Raw genomic sequence first — 26,316 nt, 5'->3', positions numbered from 1 at the left:
AGTGTTTTTTTGGTTTTCTTCAAACTTGGGACTTGGAATGAAAATGTGCTTAGCATAATGGAGTGGTCACTAAGTCCGGGTAAATGAAGTGGCGTAGAAACTTTATCAGGGTGGGAAGTGAGAATGAGATCGAGAATGTTGGAGGAATGATCAGTTTGCCTAGTAGGTTCAGATACGACTTGAGACAAGCCAAAGGTTAGGCACGTGTTAACAAAGTCACTTACAATGTTATTTTTTGATGTAATGGTGGGAAGATCGGACCAGGTAATGTCAGGAAAATTGAAGTCACCATAAAAAGGAATGGGTATGTGCTGATAGGACGTAGTTATCACGCGGAGTGCTTCGTGTAAGTGGGCAACAAAGGAATCAGTTAGATCAGGGGGCCGATAGCAAACACCAATGATAACAGGAGGGAACGAGGCATGACACTTAATGAAAAGGAGTTCGAGAGGGGAATCAAGTTTAATCTCGGAACAAGGATAAGAATGATGAACACCTATTAGTACACCTCCTCCTCGCCTATTAATTACCTCCCGGCGAAAAAGGAGGCATCCTGCCGACTTAGGGCGCACACACGGTAGGCGGGTCGTAGTACGGCTTGAGACGGTCAACGTGCACTGTTTCACGGCCACGACTGCGTGCATCTTGGGGTGGCGAAAGCGGTTCAATACTGTTCAATACGGTTCAATACTCAAGACTGGAGAGGACTGGCAGACGACGCGGTACGGGCCGTGGTACTTTGAAATGAGTTTAGTGGAGAGACCGGGACTGGTTGAGGGAACCCAAAGCCACACGAGCGAGTCTGGGGTATAGGACGGAAGCGGACTGGTAGAGGCGCTAAGGTGCTTCTGGCGATTCTGATCTGACGTTGTAAAAGAGCGGGCAAGCTGGCGGCATTCTTCAGCATAGGTCGCTGCTTGAGAAAGGGTAGGAGACTCGGAAACATCAGGGCAATACGGAAGCACGGTATCCATGGTACAGGTAGGCTCGGGGCCGTAAAGAAGAAAGAACGGAGAGAAGCCAGTTGTGCTCTGTGTGGCAGTGTTGTACGCATACGTATGTCACAAATGGGATAATGCGGTCCCAGTTTGAGTGGTCCGAGGCAACATACTTGGCGATTATGTCGGTCAATGTTCGATTGAAAGGTTCAGTAATGCCGTTCGTTTGAGGGTGGTAGGCCGTTGTAGAGCGGTGAACAATGCGGCATTGGCGAAGTAGGACTTCGGCGGTGTCTGAGAGGAAGACACGGCCGCGGTCGCTGAGAAGCTAATCCAGTAACATACGTTGTGGGGCTAGTTGGTTCATACTCAGATTTCTTTTATGCGCACAGAAAGATGACACAATAAGATAAGGTAGACAGGACGGTTGCGCTCCGTCCTGTCTACCTTGCCTTATTGTGTCGTCTTTCTGTGCGCATAAAAGAAAAGCTGAGAAGCTCCTTAGGGGAACCATGGCGTAGAACGAGATGATGCAGGATCAAAGATGCAACGTCGGGCGCCCACGCGGATGGCAAGGATGACGTTTCGACGTAGCGGGTAAAGTGATCGACTGCCACTATGACCCAGCGGTGTCCAGCCGGAGTGATAGGAAGGGGCCCGTAGAGATCGATGCCAACGCGGTCGAATGGGCGCGTGGGGCAAGGCAAAGGCTGCATCGGAGGAATAAAACGGCGATAAGGGGTTTTGTAGCGTTGGCATTTCGGGCAGGAGCGAACGTACTGTCGGATGAAATGGTACATTCCCCGCCTGTAGAAGCGGAGTCGAAGGCGCGTGTAGGTCTTCACCACTCCGGCGTGAGCACACTGGAGGTCGGCGTGGAAAGAGGCGCATATGTCGGAACGTAGGTGCCGAGGAATGACAAGGATCCATTTGCGCCCGTCAAGAAGGTAGTTGCGGCGGTAAAGGAGGCCCTCCCGTATTGCGAAGTGGCGGGCTTGACGGCGGAGAGTGCGGGTCGCAGGTCGCTGAGATGGTGTAGACAGGAGAGCGAGGAGGGAAACGATCCAGGGGTCCTGTTGTTGTTCAAATGGCATGTCGAAAATATCAAGGGAGGAGGCATCACTGGTGGTGGAAGATGTGGAGTCTAAGTCACGAGGCAGAGGGGACCGTGATAGTGCGTCGGCATCAGAATGCTTACGTCCAGATCGATAGATGACTTCAATGTCGTATTATTGTAAGCGCAACGCCCAACGAGCAAGACGGCCTGAGGGGTCTTTGAGGGACAGCCAGCAGAGAGCATGGTGGTCGGTAACGACAGAGAATGGGCGACCGTATAGGTATGGTCGGAACTTTTCAATGTCCCAAATTATTGCCAAGCACTCCTTTTCTCTCACGGAATAATTGCGCTCGGCCTTCGTCAAAGTGCGGCTGGCATACGTGACAACATGGTCGGCGCAGCCGGGCTTCCGCTGAGCCAGCACGGCGCCGAGGCCCACGCCGCTGGCGTCAGTGTGAATTTCAATGTGCAGGCTGGGGTCGAAATGGCGGAGGATCGGAGGGGACACAAGGAGGCGCCGAAGCGTGGTGCACGCCACGTCACAGTCTGGTGTCCAAGACGAGAGGCTGGTGTCGCCGGCAAGCAGATCAGTCAGGGGAGACAGGATGGAAGCGAAATTGCGCACGAAGCGGCGAAAATATAAGCACAGCCCGATGAAGCTCCGCAGCTTTCAGGGAAGTTGGTTGGGGAAACTCGGCGACTGCGCGCAGTTTTACAGGATCGGGAAGGACGCCTTGTTCGGAGACGACGTGGCCCAAGATGGTAAGCCGCCGGGCTGCGAAGCAGCATTTCTTCAAATTCAGTTGCAGGCCGGCGTCGGTCAAACATTGCAGGACACGCTCGAGGCGGACCAGGTGGGACGAAAAGTCTCGAGAAAAGACGACGATATCGTCCAGGTAGCGGAGACACGTGTGCCGCTTGCGTCCGCTGAGAACTGTGTACATCATGCGCTCGAATGTGGCCAGCGCATTGCACAAGCCGAACGGCATGACGTTAAATTCGTAGAGGCCGTCGGGCGTAACAAAGGCCATCTTTGGCCGATCAGCGGCAGCCATGGGCACCTGCCAGTAGCCGGAGCGGAGATCCAATGAGGAAAAGAATTCCGTGCCTTGCAGGCTGTCGAGGGCATCGTCAATACGGGGAAGAGGATACACATCCTTGCGCGTAATCTTGTTGAGGCGACGGTAATCAACGCAAAAGCGGATGGATCCGTCCTTCTTCCGCACGAGAACAACGGGAGAGGCCCAGGGGCTGTGAGAAGGCTGGATGACGCCGCGCTGAAGCATGTCGTCCACTTCTTTGGTAATGTCGGTGCGTTCAGGGGCCAACACGCGATAAGGACGCTGGCGCAAAGTGGCATGCGTTCCGGTGTCAATGCTGTGTGTGAAGACGGATGTGCGGCCAAGAGACTGTGCGGGAAGTCGAAGGACGGACGGACACGTTGAAGTAATGCGACGAGCTGATCACGTTGGTGCGGCGAAAGGCTGGCATCGTTAGATCGGGAAAAAACAGAAACGGTGTCTTGGTTTGGCGCAGCAGGAGGCGAACCAATGGCATCTATCTGGAGAGGGGCAGGTTCTTCAGAGACGGAGTGTGGAAGAGCGCGATCGACTGATTCGACATGTCCCAGGCATTCGGCGCGGAGAATCGTTGATGGACAAGCAAAAGGGTTCGTGACATAGATTGCGCTGTGGCCATCGCAGACAGTCAGAAGAGCGAACGGAAGGAGGAAACAGTGGCGACGGACCGCAGCATCAGTCGGAGTAAAGAGAACAGTCGAATCAGGACTGCAGGCGCAAGAGAGGGGAACCAGTGCTGCAGAGAAGGCAGGGATGTCAGTATCTGCAGCGACCAGCATTTTATCGAGTCGGGGAGAGATGTCGCACGGCAGAGTAGCGCAGAGCGGAGACAGTTCAACGCTGGTACGGGCACAGTACATGATCGCATGATGAAGGGTTAGAAAGTCGCAGCCCACAATGACGTCATGAGAACAGCAGGACAGCACGAAAAACTCGGCGATATACATAACATCCCGGATAACAAGGCGAGCTGTACATGACGCTAGAGGTTGACTGCGGTGCGAGCTTGCAATGCGGAGGCAAAAGTTCGAAACAGGCGTCGTCACTTTACGGAGTCTACGGCAAAGGGCTGCACTAACGGATACAGCAGCGCCCGTGTCTACAAGGGCGGCAACGGCGACGCCATCAACAAATACTTCAATAACATTGGCTGGTGAAGACGGAGGACTTGGGCAGTTCGATGGAATCGCAGTTCTTGCCTCCGTAACTGTCTGTTATTTTTCCTCATGGTTGAAAAACAGCGCACAAAAGAGTAGAGACAAGAGCAAAGGCAACGACAGGACAAGCGCTGAACTCACAACTAAGGCTTTATTGCGAAAACCTAGGTATATAAGGAAGGCATAATACATGAAAACAAAATTAAACATACAACACTAGGGCAATGATAAAACTAGCGTGCGCCCGAAGCCCAAAATCTGCCAAGAAACGTGATCTCGTTATCACTTAAAGCAACCGAAGGTTTGCTAACGCAGCCCAGTTGCTCAGTTGCGATGAAGTATCCTTCTGCTACTTCCCGCGTGGTTTGGTCTCTGGGAGTATACAACACCTTTGCTTGACTTAACGAATCAGTGCACTCTTTCCTCTTGTTTTTCATCACTGCGCACCCCTTACAATGAGTAACAAGATAAGATTGGTCATTGCCTTTATCTAAATTGTTATTGTGTTCTTGCAAACGCTTGTTCAAGCAACGGCCGGTCTGTCCGATGTAGCGGGCTCCGCAGGAAAGGGGAAAGCTGTAGACGACACACGTGCGCCAGTTGACGAAGGGATCCGTGTGCGCGACACCGCAACCCTTTTTTCTTTTTCGACCCTTTCTTCCTTTCTATCGCAGCACACACTTGTTTAAGCTTGACAGGAGCAGACAGCAATACATCAACGTTGAACCTTTTGCCTACATTTTGAAGTCCGTGGGAGACCTGGCGCAAATATGGCACAACTGATGTGCTTTTCTTTTCTTTTTCCGGACTGTTGAGTGGTGCATTCAGGGCCATCTGTCGCTTGAAGCACTTAAGTAATCTTGAGCAAGCCTCGTTCACCATTGCATCATGGTAGCCGGCATTCTTTATCCTCATGAGTTGTGATCGGAAACTGTCACCAACACCGTGGTGGCAGGATTTTATCAATGCATACCTCCGGCAAGAACTTAAAATGCAATTCTTCACCAATTTTGAGTGCCCCGATTGAGAACTCAGCAACGGCTTTACAGACCTTGGATTGTATTTCCAGCAGACATGCTCAAGGGCAAACCGGAGTTGCAAATCTAAATACTGTAGTTCACCGCTTACGGGCAACTCGAAAGTGAACAGCAATCCAGACCCGCACACTTTAAACACTTTGACGATGTCAACCACACTCGCATCGAACCGACCGCGTTCAGTGAAAACCAGATAATCGTCCACAACGCGGCCGGTTCGATGCGAGTGTGGTTGACATCGTCGAAGTATTTAAAAAAGTGCGGGTCTGGATTGCTGTTCACTTTCGAGTTGCCCATAAGCGATGAACTACAGTTTTTAGATTTGCAACTGCGGTTCGCCCGTGAGCATGTCTGCTGGAAATACAACCCAAGGGCCCCGCCGCGGTGGCTAAGTGGCTACGGCGCTCGGCTGCTGACCCGAAAGACGCGGGTTCGATCCCGGCCGCGGCGGCTGAATTTCGATGAAGGCGAAATTCTAGAGGCCCGTGTACTGTGCGATGTCAGTGCACGTTAAAGAACCCCAGGTGGTTGTAATTTCCGGAGCCCTTCACTACGGCGTCTCTCATAGCCTCAGTTGCTTTGGAACGTTAAACCCCAATAAACCAACCAATACAACCCAAGGTCTGTAAAGCCGTTGCTGAGTTCCCAATCGGGGCACTTAAAATTGGTGAAGAATTGCATTGTAAGTTCTTGCCTGAGGTATGCATTGATAAAATCCTGCCACCACGGTGTTGCTGAGTTTCCGATCACCACTCATGAGGATAAAGAATGCCGGCTACCATGATGCAATGGTGAACGAGGCTTGCTCAAGATTACTTAAGTGCTTCAAGCAACAGATGGCCCTGAATGCACCACTCAACAGTCCGGAAAAAGAAAAGAAAAGCACCTCAGTTGTGCCCTATTTGCACCAGGTCTCCCACGGACTGAAAAATGTAGGAAAAAGGTTCAACGTTGATGTATTGCTGTCTGCTCCTGTCAAGCTTAAACAAGTTTGTGCTGCGATAGAAAGGAAGAAAGTGTCGAAAAAGAAAAAAGGTTGCGGTGCCGCGCACACAGATCTGTTCGTCAACTGCCGCACGTGTGGTCTACAGCTTTCCCCTTTCCTGCGGAGCCCGCTACATCGGACAGACCGGCCGTTGCTTGAGCAAGCGTTTGCAATGAAGGAACTTGCCCAACAAGAAGTTCTTCTAAAGCGTTTGCAAGAACACAATAACAATTTAGATAAAGGCAATGACCAATCTTATCTTGTTACTCAATGTAAGGAGTGCGCAGTGATGAAAAACAAGAAGAAAAAGTGCGCTGCTTCGTTAAGTCAAGCAAAGGTGTTGTATACTCACAGAGACTAAACCACGCGGGAAGTAGCAGCAGCATACTTCATCCCAACGGAGCAACGGGGCTGCGTTAGAAAACCTTCGGTTGCTTTAAGTGATAACGAGATCACGTTTCTTGGCAGATTTTGGGCTTCGGGCTCACGCTAGTTTTATCATTGCCCTAGTTTTGTATGTTTAATTTTGTTTTCATGCATTATGCCTTCCTTATATACCCAGGTTTTCGCAATAAAGCCTTAGTTGTGAGCTCAGCGCTTGTCCTGTCGTTGCCTTTACTCTTGTCTACAATCCTAGCCGCATGTTTTTTTGTCGCCCGCGTCGCAAACCCACCGCGCACGTTTGCTCGCAGGCTAACCTCGGCCTGTGGCTCTTTCGTTTGGGCGGGCAAAACAGAACTTGTGTCACGAATGTTCATGCGCCTTCCATCGTACATGGGTGGGTTTGGTATACCTTGCATCCGCACCATGTGTAATGTGCTCGCCTTGCGAGGAGTACGCGATCTTGTGCGCAACCCAGACTATCCCGGGAGAACACTCATCGCATACTTTCTGGGTACAGCGCGTAACGTGTTTTTTACACAACACGTGGTTGGCCCTACAGCCGAGCAGCCGCCGGCATTCTTCGTTAATGTGCGTCGCACACTGGCGTCGTTGTCTGCCAGCGTGCCCGATCTGGATGTTGATGAAACCCCGCCCTCCAGGGTGTGTGAGGCACTAACGGTAGCAGAGCTCACCCGCGAACAACTCCAGAAATCGAGACGGGCGCGCTGGCGCCAACTGACCTCACCTGCACTTCCTGCAGATATCAGGGACTTCGGCTGGTTGCGAGGCTGGCGGGTCCTGCCCACTAGAGACCGCCTTGCGGCTTGGGGCGTGGCGCCCTCCGCCCGATGCCCGCAATGCGGTCTCTTAGAAACATTGCGGCACGCTGTGTTTGAGTGTTTAGTTGCGCGCACCTTTTGGATACTGGTGTCACGCATGTTTTTAACCCGCCTCGAAGCGCGCACTAGTTCACGCGAACTGTTCACAAATATGCTCTTGTGTGTCGGCATGTTCGTTTTGTGGCGGCAGCGTGGAGCGGCTTCCTTAAATGGGCGTCCGCAAAGAGCAATGTTTCCAATGTTGCAGCGCCTCCGCACGCGGCTCTTTGAGCAAGCATGCGTGGACGCACTGTCAATGAGTGAGGCAGAGTTCTTGCGCAAATGGTCGACATATTTCATCGTCCTGCGCGGCGGTCGAGTGTCGGCTTTCTTACTGCCTTATTGACGTGCTCAGTGCTGCGTCACTGCGCATGTGCTTGACTGATCAGAGCATTGAGTTCAGCCGTTTTGTTTTGTACTTTTGTTGACATTAGAAAAAATAAACTTCTCTTTATACGCCTTCACTCTTGTCTGTAGTCTTTTGTGCGCGGTTTTTCAACCATGAACCCATACCAACTCGCCCAACTTAACGTCCTTCTAGTTTTCCTCCGGACGAGACGATGATCGCCGGCGCATGGGAGAGATAGATCGGCGTGAAGAGTATGAAGAGCGGTCATGATGGAAGGAGTCCGCAGTGGTACCGGAGGGAACTGGTAGCGAAGGAGGCGCAGGGTCGTAGTGGAATGGGCTTGATCATGGAAGACAGTTGGGCTAGTTGGTGTGAATTCGTTAGTGACTGCGACATTGCAACTAGCGTGGAAAGCACTAGGACAGCGACAAAAGGAACCGACGAAGTCTTGTGGACAGAAGTCTTCAGAAGTCTTGTGAACACAAAGTGAACGTGAGTGTTGAGCAGCAGGTCCTCCGTCTGCGTAGCGCTGGCTTCCCTGACAGCATACTCGCGTCTGTCGCTGAGAGCCTCATTAAAGAGCTCCGACAGGGACGCAAGACAGCAGGCTGCTGCAATGACGGCCCGGGGGGACGTCCGGTGTCTGTGCCCTACATGCACAACTTGTCCCATCGCCTCAAAAAGGCCGCGGGAAAGTGCGGCATCCCTGTCATTTTGACAGCCCCAAAAAAGCTGTCTAGGATGTGCCGAATGGTCAACAATGCTTACCAGGCAAAAACCTGCGCAACAAAACACGCCACGCGGTTTGTGAACTGCACCATCGGTGTGGTGTATCTTATCCCACTGACTTGTGGTAAATGTTCTATTGGCCAAACAGGCCAGTGCCTGAACGAAGGGCTACGAGAACACCGGACTACAGTGGCAGCTCTGATGGCGGGGGGCCATTTGGCCGCACATTGCCGCAAATGCAAAGTAAAAACAACAGGCGGTAATGAAGAAAAATGCGTTCCACTTTTTAGCCACACGAGAGTGCTGAGGCGGCTTCATAGGCAGGGTGATAGGGAGATATTTGAAGCATTTTGCATTCATAAGGCAGGGGACAAGCGCGTGAGCACACCCTCAGTAGCCCTCACGAAAAAAGAGATAATCTATCCATCAAAAACCTTGCGCGTCAATTTGGTTTAAATGTTTACTCTTTGTTATGACAACCTGCTTCGTGATAAAGAGAAGAGGGCGGTGGTACAGTCTCCTGAGCATGCGCCAAGTGTAAAAAAATCTCTGCCTCTCCCGTAACCGAGAGTAGAGTAAGCATGAAATGTTTACGGGCCTAATGTCATCTCGGTGGACGCGCACCGTACAGGAAGGGAGGAACGCCACCACCCGCTCAGCGCGATGCCTTGCCATTTGAACGCAAGGTTTTTTGACGAAAGAAAATGGCGCAGTAATTCTCTGCCATCTCGGTGGACACCCGAACCGCACCGTAATGGAAGGGAGGAACGCCACCACCCGTTCGGCGCGATGCCTTGCCCTTTGAACGCAGCGCTTCTCACCCGGGCCCCTGTGTGCCTGCGCGGCTTTGCTTCGATGCGCGAAGCCCCTAAGAGATCACGTATGACAACGAAGTGTATCGTAACATTTATGTGCTTTTTGCACGTAGAAATCGGAAATTATAATTCCGTGCATTGTCAAACGCACAGCTCGAGTGATATCTTGATAAACATTGAGAAGGCACTGGCAGCAGTTATTTTTTGTGACTCCTTTGGAGACCAACCGGCGCTTGCATGCCGGTCGCGTAGGATGGCTTAGAGAGTCTCGTTAAATCTCGTTAAGTCTCGTACGGTGCCCGAATGTTCTCGTTTCAGAGCCCGGATGACTGGAATTCAGTGCCCGGATGACTGGAATTCAGTGCCCGGATGACTGGAATTCAGTGCCCGGATGAGTGGATTTCAGTGCCCGGATGATGGCTCTCGGTCTAGGCGTGACGTCACCACACTGCCGACAACGGGGGCTAAAAGCATTTCATGCTTAAAAATGTGTTATGTGTGCATTAAAACGTCAGTTGAAGTAAACTATGAAGTAAACTAGCGTGCTGTCCCGTCGGTTCCGTTTGTCGCTGTCCTTGTGCTTTCCTCGCTAGTTGCAATGTCGCAGTCACTAATGGGCTTGCCTCGTTCCGGAAACTCGGCGTGCGTTGGCGACAAAGTCGGGTGATGTGGCCCGGCAAGCCACAGGCGTAACATATGGGGCGGTTGTAATGGGTCCGCCATGGGTTCATGACGGCACGGCGAGGCGGCAGACGACGACGGATAGGTGCCGGCGGAAGTGGCAGCGGCACGACAGATGGTTGTGAAACATAGGCGTCGTGGCGCCGGGGTCTGGTGGAAACCTCAGCGCAGGTGAGGGGGGCAGCCACAGGCGGAAGCCGAGAGCTAGAGGGCAAAACGTCGGCGACCTGCTCTTGGATGATGCGTCGCAGTGCTGGATCGAGGGCTGGCGCATGGTCGCGAGACACAGGCAGGAGGGACAGTTGATGGGCCACCTCTTCCCGTATGAAGGCCTTGATCTGGGGAAGCAGTGAGGCCGAGTCAGAGACCAGACTGCAGACTGCCGGCGCAGGAAGGGAGTCGTCGAGCACGCCGGGTCGGTGAGTAGAATTCCTCTGCTTCCTGAGGACGTCATAGCTCTGACAAAGCTGGATGACATCCACCACTGTTTGTGGATTCCTGGCGAGCAACATTTGGAACGCGTCATCTGAGATGCCCTTCAAGATGTTACTAATTTTCTCGGCCTCCGGCATGGATGGATTGATGCGTTTGCACAGGTATATCATCTAACATCTTCATAACATCTTCTATGTAACTGGTGAAGGTTTCAGTGGCGTGCTGAGTGCGAGCGCGGAGGCGTTGTTCGGCGCGCAGTTTGCGCACAGCTGGGCGGCCGAATACCTCCAAGGAAGCTGGTCTTAAAGGACGACCAGGTAGGCAAGTCGGCCTCGTGGTTGCGGAACTACAAGTTGGCAACGTCGCTGAGATAGAATAGCACGTTACCAAGGTTGGTGGTATCGTCCCACTTGTTGTGGGCGCTGACGCGCTCGTAAGTCACCAACCAGTCGTCAACATCGTGGTCGTCGGCGCCGCTGAAGACGCTGGGATCTCGCTGCCGGAGCCCGCCAGAACAGAGGATAGTAGGCGACGCGATGGGGGCTGTCTAGCTGGGGACTTCAGGCATAACGGGCGGCAAAGGTAAGGTGCGGCTACGGAGCTCCAGGATGAGGACGAGAGGGGGAACTTACAGCAGCCTCCACCAAATGTAGGATGGGGTTGTGACTCAGCAGAACCTAGGTCGCTCTGCAACGTTCAGCAAAGGTTCAACCAGACGTTCGGGCTGCGAGCGAGCTTCACACCTATGGATCGTCGTCGTCTTTCACTACCACAGTTCACCACAGTGAGAGAGCACGGCTGCTACACTACAAAATACTCATTTTTCCCTCACACAATAACTGAATGCAATGAACTCCCGCCTGAGGTTGTAAACAGCATCGATGCCTTTAAGAAAATTGCTTATTGATAATTGCTGAGTTGTTTTTTATTGTTCTTTACTATGTTCTATTACTCAATCAATCAATCAATCAATCAGTTTATTCTGCACTGCAAAGACATTTTACAGATTCAGGCCTGCCGAAGCCTCATTGGGTTTGTATGGCAGCGCCTGGCAGGTAGCGGCAAGTCGCGTGCGGCGCTTTACAAACTAAGATTAACAGAAAGCAACAGAAAAATAGGAACAGCAAAAAAAAACGTTGAAACACATCACACTTCACAGTTAACTGGAAAAAACGCTGAATCCACTAAACTACACGAACAACAAATGCATATCAGGCAATGTAGGCGATGAAAGTCCAGGAATATGACCATGAAAGGGACGACGAGACAAAACAGGCGATAAATAATACCAAAAAACGAAGTTAAAGGTCAGATGAAAACGGATGAACGCAATAGTTTTTTTAGTTTATAATTTGTACTCACAGAAAATGCGCTTGACGGCAACACATTTAGTGACGAAGGAACATAGAATGCACGAGTTCTTTTACCATAGCGAGTGGAGCAGCGGGGAATACTATATCTCTCTTTTGGTCTGAGAGTTCTACTCGGAACATACTCAACTTTATACGCACTTTCCCAAAAATGTTTGAGTACAACCGTTTCAAATAAGACAGCATTAAAGTTTGGGAGCCTTAGAAAACTAAAAACATCACATTATTTGGAAGCTGTAAATCGTAAACCCTGTTTTTTGAGATTGAGCGCAATATGGAGTTCAGTCTGTTTTGCCAACGAAGCGCACAATGCCCATAAACTGTTATGCCATACCTTAAAACACTGTAAACCAAGGCATGAATTATTACTTTTCTAACGGAAAAAGGCATGCAGTATCTAATATTGAACAGCAGGCAAGAAAGAGCCCGTAATTTCTGACAAACATGGTGAAGGTAAGAATTCCAAGATAAGTCACTATCAAACAGCAAACCGAGATATTTTACACGGGAAGCATAAACCAGAGGTGTACAGGAGCAAGGGGCACAATCAGAAGTATGTAAAAGTAAAGACCGGTCAAGCGTCAACTTCTTTAAAGGGTTACAGAAGCATATCAGATTTGTTTTGGATACGTTAACGTTGATAAGATTGTGGGCGAACCAGTCCATAACTTTTGTTGAAGTACTTTGAAGATCATTGATAGCATCAGAAAAGTTCTTTGCACAGGAAATGATAACGGTATCATCAGCATATTGAAACAAACGACCGGGAACTGTGTCAACAATATCATTTACAAAGAGATTAAATAGCAAAGAGCTCAGAATGGACCCTTGGGGGACACCCGTGTTGATATCACTACAACTGCTGCGAAAATTGGCGACTGAGACTAGCTGTCGTCTGTTCTGTAAGAAATTAGTAAGCAGTAACAAAAACAAGCCTCTATATCCTAACATATGAAGTTTAGTTAAGAGCAGGCTATGACAAACACTGTCAAAAGCTTTACTCACGTCTAGAAACAATGCACATGCAACCTGGTTAGACTCGAAAGCCAAATTCAAAGTATCAGCGAAATCTTCAAGAACAACCTGGGTGCCTTTGCTCTGCTCATATCCGTACTGGGCAGAAGAAATGACACCATGTCTATCCAAGAAACCCTGCATACTCTGAAGCAAGTGTTTTTCAAGTATTTTGGATATCGCTGGCAAAATTTAGATGGGTCGATAATTTTCTACCCCATTGCGTGCTCCATTTTTGAAACATGGAAGATGGCGGTTTTCATTAGGACTGGTATTTCGGCTGTTGAAATAATATGATTCAGTATTGTCAGTAACACACATTTAAGTACATGAAAATTTCTGCATAAACCAGCAATTAAGATTCCATCGATGCCAGGAGATTTATTGGGTTTTAGGCTTGCCAGCAGACATTGAAGGTCATGTTCGGAAATAAGAGGCAGGTAGGCGGATTCTGCCAAAGAGTGCTTCAAGGAACATGTGTTCGGATGTGGCCTTGCTACGCCAACTACACGCGAAAAGTAACTGTTAAATTCTTGCACAACCGTTTCAGCATCGCTCGAAAAATGTCCCAGAATAGACCTGTCCTTGCACATGGCAGAGTTCTCACCTCGTAAGTCGTTGACAAGCCTCCACGTTCATCTGCTATCAGAACGTGCATCGAAAAATGTTTTCCGGCAGTGTATCCGCTTGGCAAGCCTAACCATCGCATTGACTCTGTTTCTGCATATCTTAAACCTGAGTCGCAACTCATCGCAAGAAGGCGCACGCCTTACTTGCGTCCACAGTAACTCTTTTTCTTTAATTACGGTCAATATTTCCGCTGACATCCACCCGCTATCAACACTGCGCTGCTTAATATGGAGACACCGCGTGGCGGCCGGTTTAAATTTTTTGAGCAATTTAACGAATTCTTCATACATATCACCAGGAGGCACGATTCAATTAAGAGACGAGTCAATTCCGACCCGACCAAAAAGAAGCAGGGATGCACGATAAAGCATCGAACCCCCTTTGTCGAGTGCACCGAAGGCCTTGTTTATTCGTTGCCAGTGGCATGTGGTAAACAATACATAGGGCAGACTGGTAGGTGCATGAACGAAAGGCTACTAGAACACAAAACTAATTTCGAGCAAGCTTGCCGGAACGTGGGAATTCATTGCAGAGATTGCCCTTCAACAAGTTGCGCACCTGTTTTCCAGAAATGCAAAGCTTTGGCTAATCACAAAGACCAGTTAGTCAGGGAAATAATCGAGGCAGCTTCGATAGCGAGTCTGCGCGACGATTGTGTCAGCACGCCGTCTGTTGCTTTGACTAAGAAAGAATTTGAAATGTTAAAAATCTGATTATAAATCTCTGTGATTATTTATCTTATGTTTTTTTTTGGACGCTTGAACGATATGGTTGTGACGCATTTGTTGTGTTTTTTTTTAGGGGGAAGGAGGTATAAGAAGCAGTGTTTCTTCGAAATAAAAACCAGTTGTAAGTCAGCGCTTGTCTCTTGTCCCGGTGTTTTGCGCTGTTCCGTCACAAACGATTTTTAAGAAATTGTACCAGTCGTATTGTGCTCGTCCAATATTTTAGGGTCTGTGATAGTAATTTCTTTTCTGCAATTCATAGTAGACGCCAGGCAAGACGGTTGGGCGAAGTCCCAGCAAATGAAGTAGTGATCAGCAAGTTTTTGACGGACAACAACGCGTTGCAAGATTGTGAGCACGAACATTGATATGGTCAATACACGAGACAACCAGACGGTTAGATAATATCTCTTCACGCGTGACTTCGTGGATGGTATTTTGGATACCCCATTTCGACAGCACGTCTAGATATTGGCATGTTAAACGTGTAGTGGTACGATGGGTGTCAATGTTGATATCGCCTCATATGTTAGTTTTCTGCTATGTAATTTGCGGCGCTTCTTTTTCAGTATTTTTTGCCTCTCCTGCTTGAACCCATCTTAAGGTTCGCAGTTTTTTATAAATAAATAAATAAATAAATAAATAAACGTCCTCGCTTGTCAGACATCCGCCACCATAAGAAAAACCTTACATCTGCCCCTGTATGGGAAGCAAGTCTTAGTACTCTGGTTACGGCTCAAATACACACTTTTTACTACGTTTATTAGTTTTTGTATAATCACTGCAGCTAATTAAATTCATACACCTACCATCCAAAAACCCAACTTCCGAAACGACAATCTCCCTTAAAATTTAGAATTTGCTCACCAGTTGTCGGCAGGCACAAAGAAGTTTTGTGCTTAAAAAAAAGTCGCGCTAGTTGATGCTCGGGACAAACCCGCGGCGACATGGTAACTAGCGCTAAAGAAAGAGGAAGGACAACGAAAAGATATGAACGCGACGCACTCTAGACATCAAGTAAGTTCATTGGCCACGTAAGTAAGAGATTCACAATGCGCATCAGCGCATATGCTCGAGAAGCTCAGGTTTTTCTTTCTATACAAGTTAACGCGCAATTGCAGATATACGTACAGAAAAAAAAGCACAAGACACTAAAGAGTACGCTTGTCTCCTGCTGCGTGAGCACCCCTACAAAAGCCCTCGAAACAGAAGAATTTCCTTACCTGGCAATAATCACGCACCCCAACGTGGTGTCAACTGTGTTCAGTTTTTTTTTTTCTGTATATCAACAATCTCGAACTGTCTTGTATAAGAAGCAAAAAGCCGTGTTACTCCCGCATGCGTTCATGCACATTTTAAGCCTTTCGCTTACGAGTAAATAAACTTCAGTTGTTGTCTAGCGTGTCCCGTCGCCATCTTTTCGTTCTCCTTAGTGTTTTCTTAGCAATCGGCGTATGCGAGTCGTCAGTGGTCGTGCAAAGACACAATTACATAGATAAGAATTTCAGTTAAAGAAACTGGGTTACATTGTTATCGATATCACGATACGCGACACAGCGACCGCCTTCGCTTCGGCGCCCGCGTAATCTAAAGAACCCCTTGAGCGTCCCGTCTCCTGATAGCCCTCTCGCATCATGTCTTTATCGTCCGCTCCTCGCTTGGGCGTACCTTCCTAGCCGGCCATAGTTCTACACGAAGCGGCGGAACAGTGCCCGCGCTCAGTCTAACACGACCGGCCTCGAAAACATTGCGTCCGTCCTACCAATGCGGTGCATTCACGTTGCGTTACTCGATGACATATTCCTCGAGACGTTTTGGAGGTTTTCTTGAACGTAGTGGGGAATCTCCGGTGTCGTCTGAAGTCTTTTTGGGATTCTTTGCTGCTCGTTGCGTTCAGGTGACGGTTTTGTACTGTGCCGAGGGCTTGTACTCGTGTAACGTTTCATATGTCTTGCTGTGGCGAGCCCAGACTCTTTGTAATCGTTTTGCTGTCTATAATGTGTCGGCATGGGCCTGTGTTGGAAGCGATGGGTCGGATGTTGCTAGTTTTGACGCGTTAGTCAAGCATTCTTTCAGACAAATATGTGTAGTTAAACAGGCTTGACTATCGGGTCAAAACTAGCAACTAGTAACGCGTGAAAATAGCACCCAGTTCGACGGAGCGTGTGCTCTAAATAGTCGTGTGGATCCGTCTGTTTTCAACACTCATCAGATAAAGAGTAACTGTTACGTATGGGAGATAATACGGGTGACGTCGAAGACCGCATCCCTGCCAAGCCTCGTACCCGCAGAACATCGCCATGTGGACTTGAGCTCTTCTTTTTATTTTGCAAAAACGAGCCACCGAGTTGGCTCAGTGGTTGTGGTGCTCGGCTGCTGATTCGAAAAATTGGGGTTCAATCCCGGGCGCGGCGGTCGCATTTCGATAGAAGCGAAATAGTAGACGCCCATGTTATGTGCCACACTTGTGAACGTTAAAGAACACAGGCAGTCGAAATTACCCGGAGGCTTCCACTATGTTGTCCCTCTAAACCTGAGTCGCCTTCAGGTTTCAGGTTTTTTTTGTTGACAGAAATTTGTTACAGAAATGAGTGGTTTGGTATACTGGTGCAGTAGGAGGTCCCAAAGCGAAGCTGTCAGGGAGACCTCCTGTACAAAATGCCTAATACAAACACGAGAAAACTGCCAGAAATACAACGTTACAATGTCGCTGTAGTGATGGCAGTCCGGCGTGTGCAGGAAGAGAGCTAAATGTATTTCCAAACAAAACTCTCTCTTAGGCGAACGCGCCCACGTGCACTGAATGACTCGAAGGCGGAGTAGCAACAAGTATGCTCGGCGGTCGTCGAAAAGAATCCCTGCCGCTGTCAGCAGCACTGAATTATAAAGCTGAAAATTTCGAGACACGAGAACAAAGCTATAAAATCCATGCCCGATATTACTCCGCGGGAGCATTGCTGTGAAACTACGAGGGTCGCCGGATAGATATGGCCGATGATAATCACTCGCGCTGCGCATCTTTCTGATGACGCAGCGAGGTGTCCCCCTGCGGTGAGATCTTGTGGGCGCTTTCAAATCGTAATGACTTACCTGAATTGCGCAGCGAATGTTCCATTCATCACTGAATAATCGGCCCCTATGTCGACTATAGCCATCGTACAAAAACCAGCGCTTACGAACACGGACAGAGAACAAGGTGAAATAGACTGACGGCGCTCAACTTACAACTTGTCCTCTGTCCGTGTTCGTAAGCGCTGGTTTTTGTACGATGGATCACCACCAACTCGCCCAATCCTCAGTTCTTCGACTATCGCGGTAACTTTCGATCTGTTGGCAGCCACCTCTAAGTCAGATGTGCTGACTTTTGCTTTGCAGGTTGTCCTCGGCGTCGGGTCACGGCTTCGCCGGGTTTGTGGATCGTTGGTACGGCGTGGCGTCGAGGCTTTTCTTGGTGGGGTCGTAATTCTGAATTCCTCTTGCTTTGCGGTCAAGCATGTGTTTGTGTGCCGCTTCAACGCAGTGGATTCGGCGCCCTGATGGGGAGTGGTCGGTGGAGGACCTTCATGGTTTAGCTGGTGAGCAACCCCAAATCCAAAAGTTGCTTTCTGTAGTTTACTCTGCGAGGGCTAGGGAACCATGTGCGAAAAACCGCTGCGTAGCTGCGGCCCAGCGACGCAATCCGTGGCGTGGACGGTGCTGGTGAGCGGGAGAGACGGCTAGATGACGGCCTGGGGAGTTGTGGCAGTTGGAGTCGCAGGGCCAAGTACCTGTTGCATTTCTCGCGCCACACCCGCGAGAGTCGCTTCTTGAGACTGTGGGTAAGTTGGCAGCAGTCATAATAGCTCTTCGCCGATGATTTCGCGGATAACTTCGCGCAAGTTGTCGCTGGTGGTGGTCGAAGTGTCCGGAACAATTGCACCGATATAAACAGCTTGCAAGGGTGGAAAGGGCAGTTGTACTGTCGAATCCGGACGTCGAGCGTCTCCTCGACTGTGCAGGCTTATTGCATGCATTTCTCGACGGTTTCCCGTGGCTGGTGGACGAGGCTGACAAAGAGTTGTTCTTTTACGCCGCGCATTAAAAACTTGGAAATGACTTAGCTCAGCTAGGCTAGGACATACTATCGAAAGCAGTTTCGTCTACTGACATTTCGGTAGCGACACGCCGTCGTTGTCGTTCAGCAGCTTGGCGGCGTCTGTTTGAGAAACGTTGCTCTCGTTCTTCGTGCGTCTCGGGCGCTCGCTTAGCCTTCCTCGCCTCGTTTTAACGCGGCGCGGATGTTGTGCACGGTCCGGCACCTGCGCCATTGCTGGGCCGGTGCCATACATTGCGAGAAGGGTTTTCAGTGGGTGACGCATTCTGGCACTTCTGCTACACACCGTGCACGGAGGAAATTTCCCGGAAACGGAGGAAATTTGGGACTGGTTCGATTGCGACATCTGTAAATAGCATGATGATAATTTTTGTTCTAGGCCTTAATATATATCTCGAAGATATGTGTTTTAAGCAATGTGAATTCACTCGGCGCGCCTCTATTCAGCTTCAAACGTCGAAATGTCGTCGCAGAGTGGCAGCGTCCCCGTCTCGAACGACAGCGGCACGGGTTCGATTGCCCAATTTTCTTCTTTTCTTCTCTTATGATTGGCAGTTGGAGCGGCGCCATGGTTGTCAGGGTATTGGTTGCCACGGTAACGGCGCATGCGCAGTTGTGGCCTTTGCAGGCACCACGAAATGTGCTTCTGCAAGCCTAGCGTAGCTTTCGCTGCGAAAGTGAACTTTTTTTCCCTCGGTCATTTAAGTGTCGGCGCAAAGGAAGAGGCGCTTCACCTCTCTGACATAACCGCGGACGGGCTCGTTCGGTAGCTGGATCTTGGACTCGAGGAGTCGTTCGGCTAGATTTCCTCACAAAACTGGTGAATACCTTTGAAAGTTCCCTGTCGAATATCCTCCATACCTTCATGAACGACTCGTGGTGTTCGTACGACGGACGTGCTGAGCCCTCCAGAGAGCAAATTACGTGTCCAATTTTCGCCGTTTCATCCCAATTGTTGAATAATGCCACGCGCTCTATTTGGTACAACCATTCACCAGGTCTTCGCCTAGGGATCCATTAGAATTAGCGGCACCCGCAGCCGATGCAGGATGATCGAGGTCGACATATGTGGCGAGGTTGTGGTGCACGAAGCAGCGTCTTTTCACTGCCGGGTGCGGCCTGGCAGAGTGCCGAACTCAGGTTGCGCGCTTTGGAGACGTCGGGTGGCTCGGTGAACGGGTGAAACGACCTCCGGCGCGAAAAGCACAGGGCTGGCGTCAAGGCTTAGAGCGGGTGTCCGGTACACAAACGGTTGCCTCGCCCCTTCACCACATGTCGCGCAGTAGTCGTGGCAGTCAGGCGTGCAGGAAAAGATCGAAAAGTGTTCCCAAACGAAACTCTCTATTAGGCTGACTTGCGTCCACAAAGAACTGAATCAGTCGGCAGCGGCGTAGCAACAAGCGTACGCGGCGGTCATCAAAAAGAATCCCTGCCCCTATGAGCAACACACAATTTAAAGCTTATGACGATCTTTCCAGATACACGTGCACGTTCTGGAACAAGGCAGAATCGGATCCGCCTTGATGCGACCAATCGAGATAAATCTATTCGCGTCTTGCATCGTAAACAAGGCGATATAGCGGTGTAGCAGCAGCTTTAAGGAATGCACAAACACTACAATGATTCGCGACGATAATTCTGTTGCAATACATAAACAACACACTTTTCAGAACAGGAATGAGGAATACATAAAATTAGTAAACAAAGATCAGCACAATGTAGTTACAAGTTTTGTGACAAAAACGTTTTGACTCTACTAATAAAATCCCTAATGGCTAAACTGTTTTAAAGCCTGGAGGTAGTAAATTCCAAAATGTCAGTGCTGAGAACATAAGGGTTTGCTTGCCATCATTGGTGTTAACTACTCGAAGCAGCAAATAGGACTCTGAGAAAATCTGCCCGGGTTACTGTTCGCGATGATGTGGATTGTGCGACTAGGCGGTTCTGGGCGGACAACGAAAAAAGTTTGGCCGCGTGCGGGGCGAGCCGGTGCACTTGAAAGATTGAACGCCGAAGCTCGGCATCCGGACACTCATGGCAGTGTGTGGCTGAGTGGCGGGACGTCCATTTCGGCGCTCTGCGTTTCGTAAGGCCGCCAGCTAGCCAGCACCGGATGGGCAGCGAGGTCCGGGGTCTGGCTTGGCGCGCAACATCACGCTATCATGCTGCAGGCTCACGGCTACCTTTACGTGGCCAGGCGGTCTCCCGACGCGCTCCTGCCTGCTGATGGCGGCCTCCTGGTAGCAAGGACGTTACCGCGAGCCTATTGCCTGCGGATACCATCCCCGTTGACCGAGCCGTACCCGCCCCGTCGTGTGTCTCGTTGCCGGCAACAACCGTCAACAGTCGTGCGCCTGCAGCACGCAGAGGCAGTGCGACGGAGCAGCGCGCACCGGAACCGGCAGTAGGACGTTGGTGTTCCTCTTGCTTAACCGCCTTAAATTGTTTGAGTGCACTTAGCGTATGTACGTGCGTGTGTTAGCCTACTAGTGTGTAAGGTGTGTCGTGGCTTGTCCTCGTCGCTCAAGGGGAAAAAAGTACCGTGATGGTGAATGCGGCCTGTTTACTGGCCGGGGCTCCTGAACGCACCTTGGCCCATTGGCCACATCAGACTGTTTTGAGGCAAGATAATGAGAGTGCGGTAATAGCAATGTATACCTTACGAGCATTGAAAACGAACTAAGGTAATTTTACCTTTCCCACTTTTTACCTAATCTCTCATAGAAAACCCACATAGAAAAAATTACTGCCAAAGCTAGACGTACATTAGGGTATTTAAAACGCAACCTCAGAGTACACCTTCTTCCACACGGCAGCTGGCATATCAGACATTTGTGCGCCCTGAACTTGAATACGCATCTTCCATTTGGTCACCCCACAAACAGTACTTAATTCATTCCCTAGAGCGCGTACAGAATCGCACCGCTCGCTTCAATTCTCGCAACTATTGCCGACATTCAAGTATAACTGACATTAAGGCTTCGCTATCCCTTCCATCCTTAGAATCTCGCAGAACAATAGCACTTAACTGCATCTTCCATGAAATTGTTTACAGCCATCATTCCTTCCGACTACCTCTTACAAAACCGGCCCGCAGATCTCACCGTTTGCATAATAACCTCAGATTTGAACACCTTTCGGGAAGGACCACTGCATTCAACTCGTCAGCCCTGCCCCGTGCAATCATTTATTGAAATAGTCTTCCTGACAACATTGTTCACATCTCAGATTATGTTATTTTCAAAGAAAAAGTAAGCAGTATTTTGTTCTGTAATGTGTTTTTTCTGAAGTGTGATCTGTAGTGTGTTTTTCAATGTAGTTCTGGTTTCTGGTTGGTTGCTAGCTATTGCATAACGATTTTAAAATAACCATGTACTCCTTGCTTCTTTTTCGCACCCCAGTTATGTAACCCCCCTCACATAATGCTCCAGTCAGAGCCCGTGAGGTATTTGAATAAAAATAAATAAATTGAAGTAGACTCAATAAAGGAGGTATATTAAAATTTAGGTACAACGGTGCAGCTGAAATAGTGAATGTGGAAAATGTAATTAATCGAATTGTACGATTTTTTTTTAATGGCGGATGCCTCAGGCATGTGTAGCATACGTCATCCCCCGAAATACATGCAATAAGTTAGGTGACTGTGTATAAATGCAAAATAAAGGGCACGAGAAACCTGTGGCTGAAATTAATGACGTGTCCTGAGAAGAAACCTAATACCGAATGCAACAAGAACTCTAGTTTCTAGAAGAAGAAAAACGAATGCAACGTTTTTCCATAATGATGCTGCAACTTAAATTTCACATGTTCGTCTGGTATTATGCCAAGAAATGGAGTATATTTCAAAGCGCATTATGTGCTTATTCAAGCAAAGAGGAGTGGCATTAATGGCTTTTCTATGATGGAAATGAAAAATAATAAAAGTTCTTTTGTATTCGTTACCAGCTGGTTATTTTGACTCCAAGTGGCTAAACCCTTTACAAGTGCTAAACTCTTTAAAAGAAACAAATATGCATCAATTGAAATTGTGAGGCTAATCTGCCCGAAGCGACGACGGGCGCCGTAGTGGGGGGCTGCGGATGGATTTCCCTCAAGTCGCCTGGGGTTCACTCAAGTCACGCTGACATCGCACAACGCAAGGGTGTTTTCGTATTTCGCCTCAATAGAAATACGGCCACACGGCCGATTTTGAACCCGCCACTTTCGCATCAGCAGCCGAATGCCAAATATACTGAGCCAACGCGGCATGTCTTTGCATTTTCTGCAGTGCTCTTCATATGTACTCACCCACAACGCAGATTAGGTGGCCCGCTGAATTGCTATTCTTGATGCGATGGCACTGAGGGACAGAAAGTAAAAACGGGTAATTTACTCAGTTTCAGGCGAGGTTGTGTCCACAAAGTCTCAGGCTCGCACCAGAGGCTATACGGAAACAGAAAGCGATGCTGTTGTAATTGGGAGCGCAGCTGTGCAACTCTTCCCGTTTTATGTTCTCTTCTTACACTGGATAAAAACTCAAGTTAGATTGGAAGGAAGAAAGACGCCATAAAAGAGCTTTATTACAGCGAGTGCGATTTACACAACTCGTGTAGACGCATCTTGGGCCACGTTCGTGCGGGAGGCCTTTCCCAGTCGTTTCTGTTAGCGCCTGCTGCGTGAACTGCGAGCGGCCCGGTCTCTTTCTTGCCATGCCGATGGCGGAGAACGGGCTTTCAAGACACGTAACACAGCCCTGCGGGTACGGCTGCGGAGCAACTGGCCAAGGCAGCGGTCAGATCTGTCACGCAGCGGAGGATCCTAAGTAGACACCTTTAGCATACCGTGTACCGTGTTACCGCTACCGTTACCGCAGTACCGGGAGCCCGTCCACCACCCGTGAGCACGCTCTGACCGATGCTGCCGGGCACCTGGCGCCATCTGGCGCCGTCTGGGTGATTTGCGCGTGCGCATTGGCAGCTGGCGAGCTACCGGTACTCCGGTAACGGTAAGAGTAACACGATACACGGCAAGCTAAAGGTGTGTGTCTACTGTCTCTGGCGCCGGACAGGCCGGCACTGGCTGCTGAACCTGGCAACATTTGACGCCAGAACCTCATCCAGTGAGGCTAGCCGGGCAGCGCTGTTAGTGGAACTAACCGGTAATGAATGGGATGCCATAGGGCTTTAGCGAGGTTGGGAGGTGAGACGAGGCGTATAAAGTATGCAGAGGCCAGAACGATGCCATGTACAAAAAACTGCAGGCTGTTGGGGCACTTGTGCCCACAAATAAAAAAAGCACATCGCAGTAGCGGTAGAAACGAGTTCACTCGGCAGCAACCGTACTCGGCAGACGTCGAAGATAATTATAAGAATCGCTTCTCGCTCTCGGGTGCCATCAATATAAAGGTAACAAGGAACATTGGAGATAACTTACCTAGAACACCAAAAATGTTTAAGACAGAATAACGCACGCCCCATCGAGGCACAATTCGTGAATTAAATTCGAACTAATACTTCCAGCTCAAGTAGTATATGCAGGTGTTAAGAAAGCTGGTAATTACATTTCCAAAGGCTAACACACATGCTAAACGTTTTACGCCCATATACAAAGTTACTTGGAAACTGCCAGAATAGTAGGAAAGCGCAGCATAATGGTCTGGGATTCAGAAAATTACAGTAAGCATTGCGGAATAATTTTTTGGGCCTTTTAGCAGGTCATCGAGGCGCTGGCCCGGCAGAGACCCGGCGAGCCGGCAACGGCGAGCGGGGACCCAGGCCGCGCGGCCGGCGCCCAGAGGACGACGTAGGCCCCGTCCGGAGCGCGCGCGCGCGAGCGCGCGTTCTACTGCAGGCCCCAAATAAACGTTTTCACAAGCCACACTTTTTTTGGTGTTAGATGCGCATCAACTCCGGGTGCACTTGACAGGGGCCGATATTATCTCGCGGAAAAAATAAAGGTTCACATTTATCCCGCATTATTCACCTCAAATTTAAACTATTGAGAAGTACAGAAAGGTGGGCAAGTTGGTTATTACTATCCATGGTAAAACAGCGCGGAAAAAACACGAGGACGGAACAAACACGACAACACGAGGGCTGACTTTCAACTGACGATATTAATATTGCTAAATAAACTATTGCTTGCTTGTTTGGGCAGCAACAGCGATCAGCAACTTTAACGAAATTGTCCTTCCACAGAAAAAAAACTCTTCGTAATATAACAACCAACAAACATCTCACAGAAGAACTGTTTCTAAGGTATAAACAATAAAAGCAGAATATTATTTAGAATTTCGCGTACTGAGTACCTTTTTTTTGCAAATAATGCCCTTCAAACATTTTAAAAGAGTACCGCAAGTTTAAGTAAACAAAAAGCGGCGGTCGTACTCGCAGTTGTGACAAATGGTTTGTACCACACCGGCGTACCGATTATCGCTTTGGGTCGTTAGATCCCATAAACCAAACCAAACCAAACCGATTATCTCTGTCAGCCCCTACAGTACCTGCTTCCATTTCTTCTGAATGATGATGAAAAGAGGGATGTATATTTCGAGAGCTTCAGTAAAAAACAACTGCGACAATATATTGTAACCCATTAAACAACCTATGTACAATAATTGTAATAACATCGTATTAGAGTCCGATTGATATATATGAATTCCGCAATGTCTTCCAATGTTCCGGGTTGATTGAAGCAGAACGCCGATTCCCTGAAATTTTCATGAATAACAATTGTCTTGTTAATTATTGTACTCTATATTTGTTTGAATGATTGTTTGAAGATCTGTACTCACACTGTAATTTAGTCAGGAACCACTACTGCCTTGTATGGGCCCGCAGGAACTTTTCAAGCTATCGTAAAACAGCTCTTTCGCCTGGGGGCCTTCAACCACTAGTTGAAAATAAATTAATTGAATTGAACTGACATGAGACGATAATACTGACATTAATAAGTAGTCTTGAGTGCTCCCAACTTTTTAAGCTTGTAATGAAGCTTTGATTCTTTAATGGTTCCTTTCCTGCTTACAGATAAAGTTAAAATAGAAGGGAACGCGAAAGGCTTCGAACCTAACAAAGCCTGCCCTCTTCACACAGTTTCCGGACCACTGTGATAAGAGAAATTGTCAACAGAAGAGAATACAACAGAAGTACACGGTTGTTTGTTTTATGGGCTCCCTCCTAGGCAATGCACATAAAAATCACGAAGGGCACCTAAGACTACTTACGTGTTGTGAATGCGAAACTGTGCAGGAAAGCCGTTCGGCTTCGGCATTGGCTAATCTAATGCAGTCGCCAGCCAAGCTGTTCTGCTCGCGCCGCCCGAATGGAATTTGATGAAGACGACGATATCCAAACCCAGCATGTGAGAGATTGGCAGTTAGACGCGCGCTGTTTTGTGCTGCTGCGACGGCGCAGTGCTCTAATGAAGTTGCCACTGAAACGGACCTCTTTGCGCCGGCCTGTGTTCGAAACGCATTCGGGTGTAAACTTTATCTTTCTACATCTCGGCCTTTCGACAGTATATAATTAAGATCAAGCTTGCTGCCACAAAGGAAGGCTGTGAGTAAACTTTATTTTCATTTCAAGTAATTCATCGGATGGAGAGTGGCCACACAAGTGGAAACTAGGGACCGCGTGCAACCACCACCGTGGATGAAGATATTGCACACATTGCCATGGGTGCCTCAGCAGGCATTGATGCCTGTGACGCTCTGCTGTCAACCTGTGACACAATGGAGAGTGACACAATGCAGAGTTGTCGAGAAAATGCTAGAAGCCAGAGCTTAACAGGGCCCCGGCAAAGGTGAAAGAGGCAATAATCGAACAGCAACCTGCTTGCGCAGATCGTTGAGGAGCAGCGGCAGCTACGCCTCATTATAGATAAACAGATGCAAGGGTAACAGCACTACCGCCAAAAACACATCCAGATGGAGGAGCAAGCTGCGCAGCGTGAGAATGCGCTCCTGGCGTGCCTACAAGAA

General features: G+C 49.1%; 1 long non-coding RNA gene across 1 annotated transcript in view; it reads right to left on the bottom strand.

The window, feature by feature from the left end:
- Positions 1–22,703, bottom strand: part of LOC149325022 (uncharacterized) — a 155,700-nt gene extending 132,997 nt beyond the window's left edge. Inside the window, exon 1 of the long non-coding RNA XR_016285909.1 lies at positions 22,644–22,703. This is a non-coding gene — a long non-coding RNA (uncharacterized LOC149325022). The remainder of the gene's footprint in view (positions 1–22,643) is intronic.
- Between the last annotated feature and the right edge of the window lie 3,613 nt (positions 22,704–26,316).

This window comes from Amblyomma mixtum, chromosome 10 (genome assembly GCF_055824585.1).
Source record: "Amblyomma mixtum isolate Tamu chromosome 10, ASM5582458v1, whole genome shotgun sequence".
Taxonomy (NCBI): Eukaryota; Metazoa; Arthropoda; class Arachnida; order Ixodida; family Ixodidae; genus Amblyomma; species Amblyomma mixtum.
The sequence above is the reverse complement of the archived record's forward strand: the minus strand, read 5'-3'. Positions and strand labels throughout refer to the sequence as shown.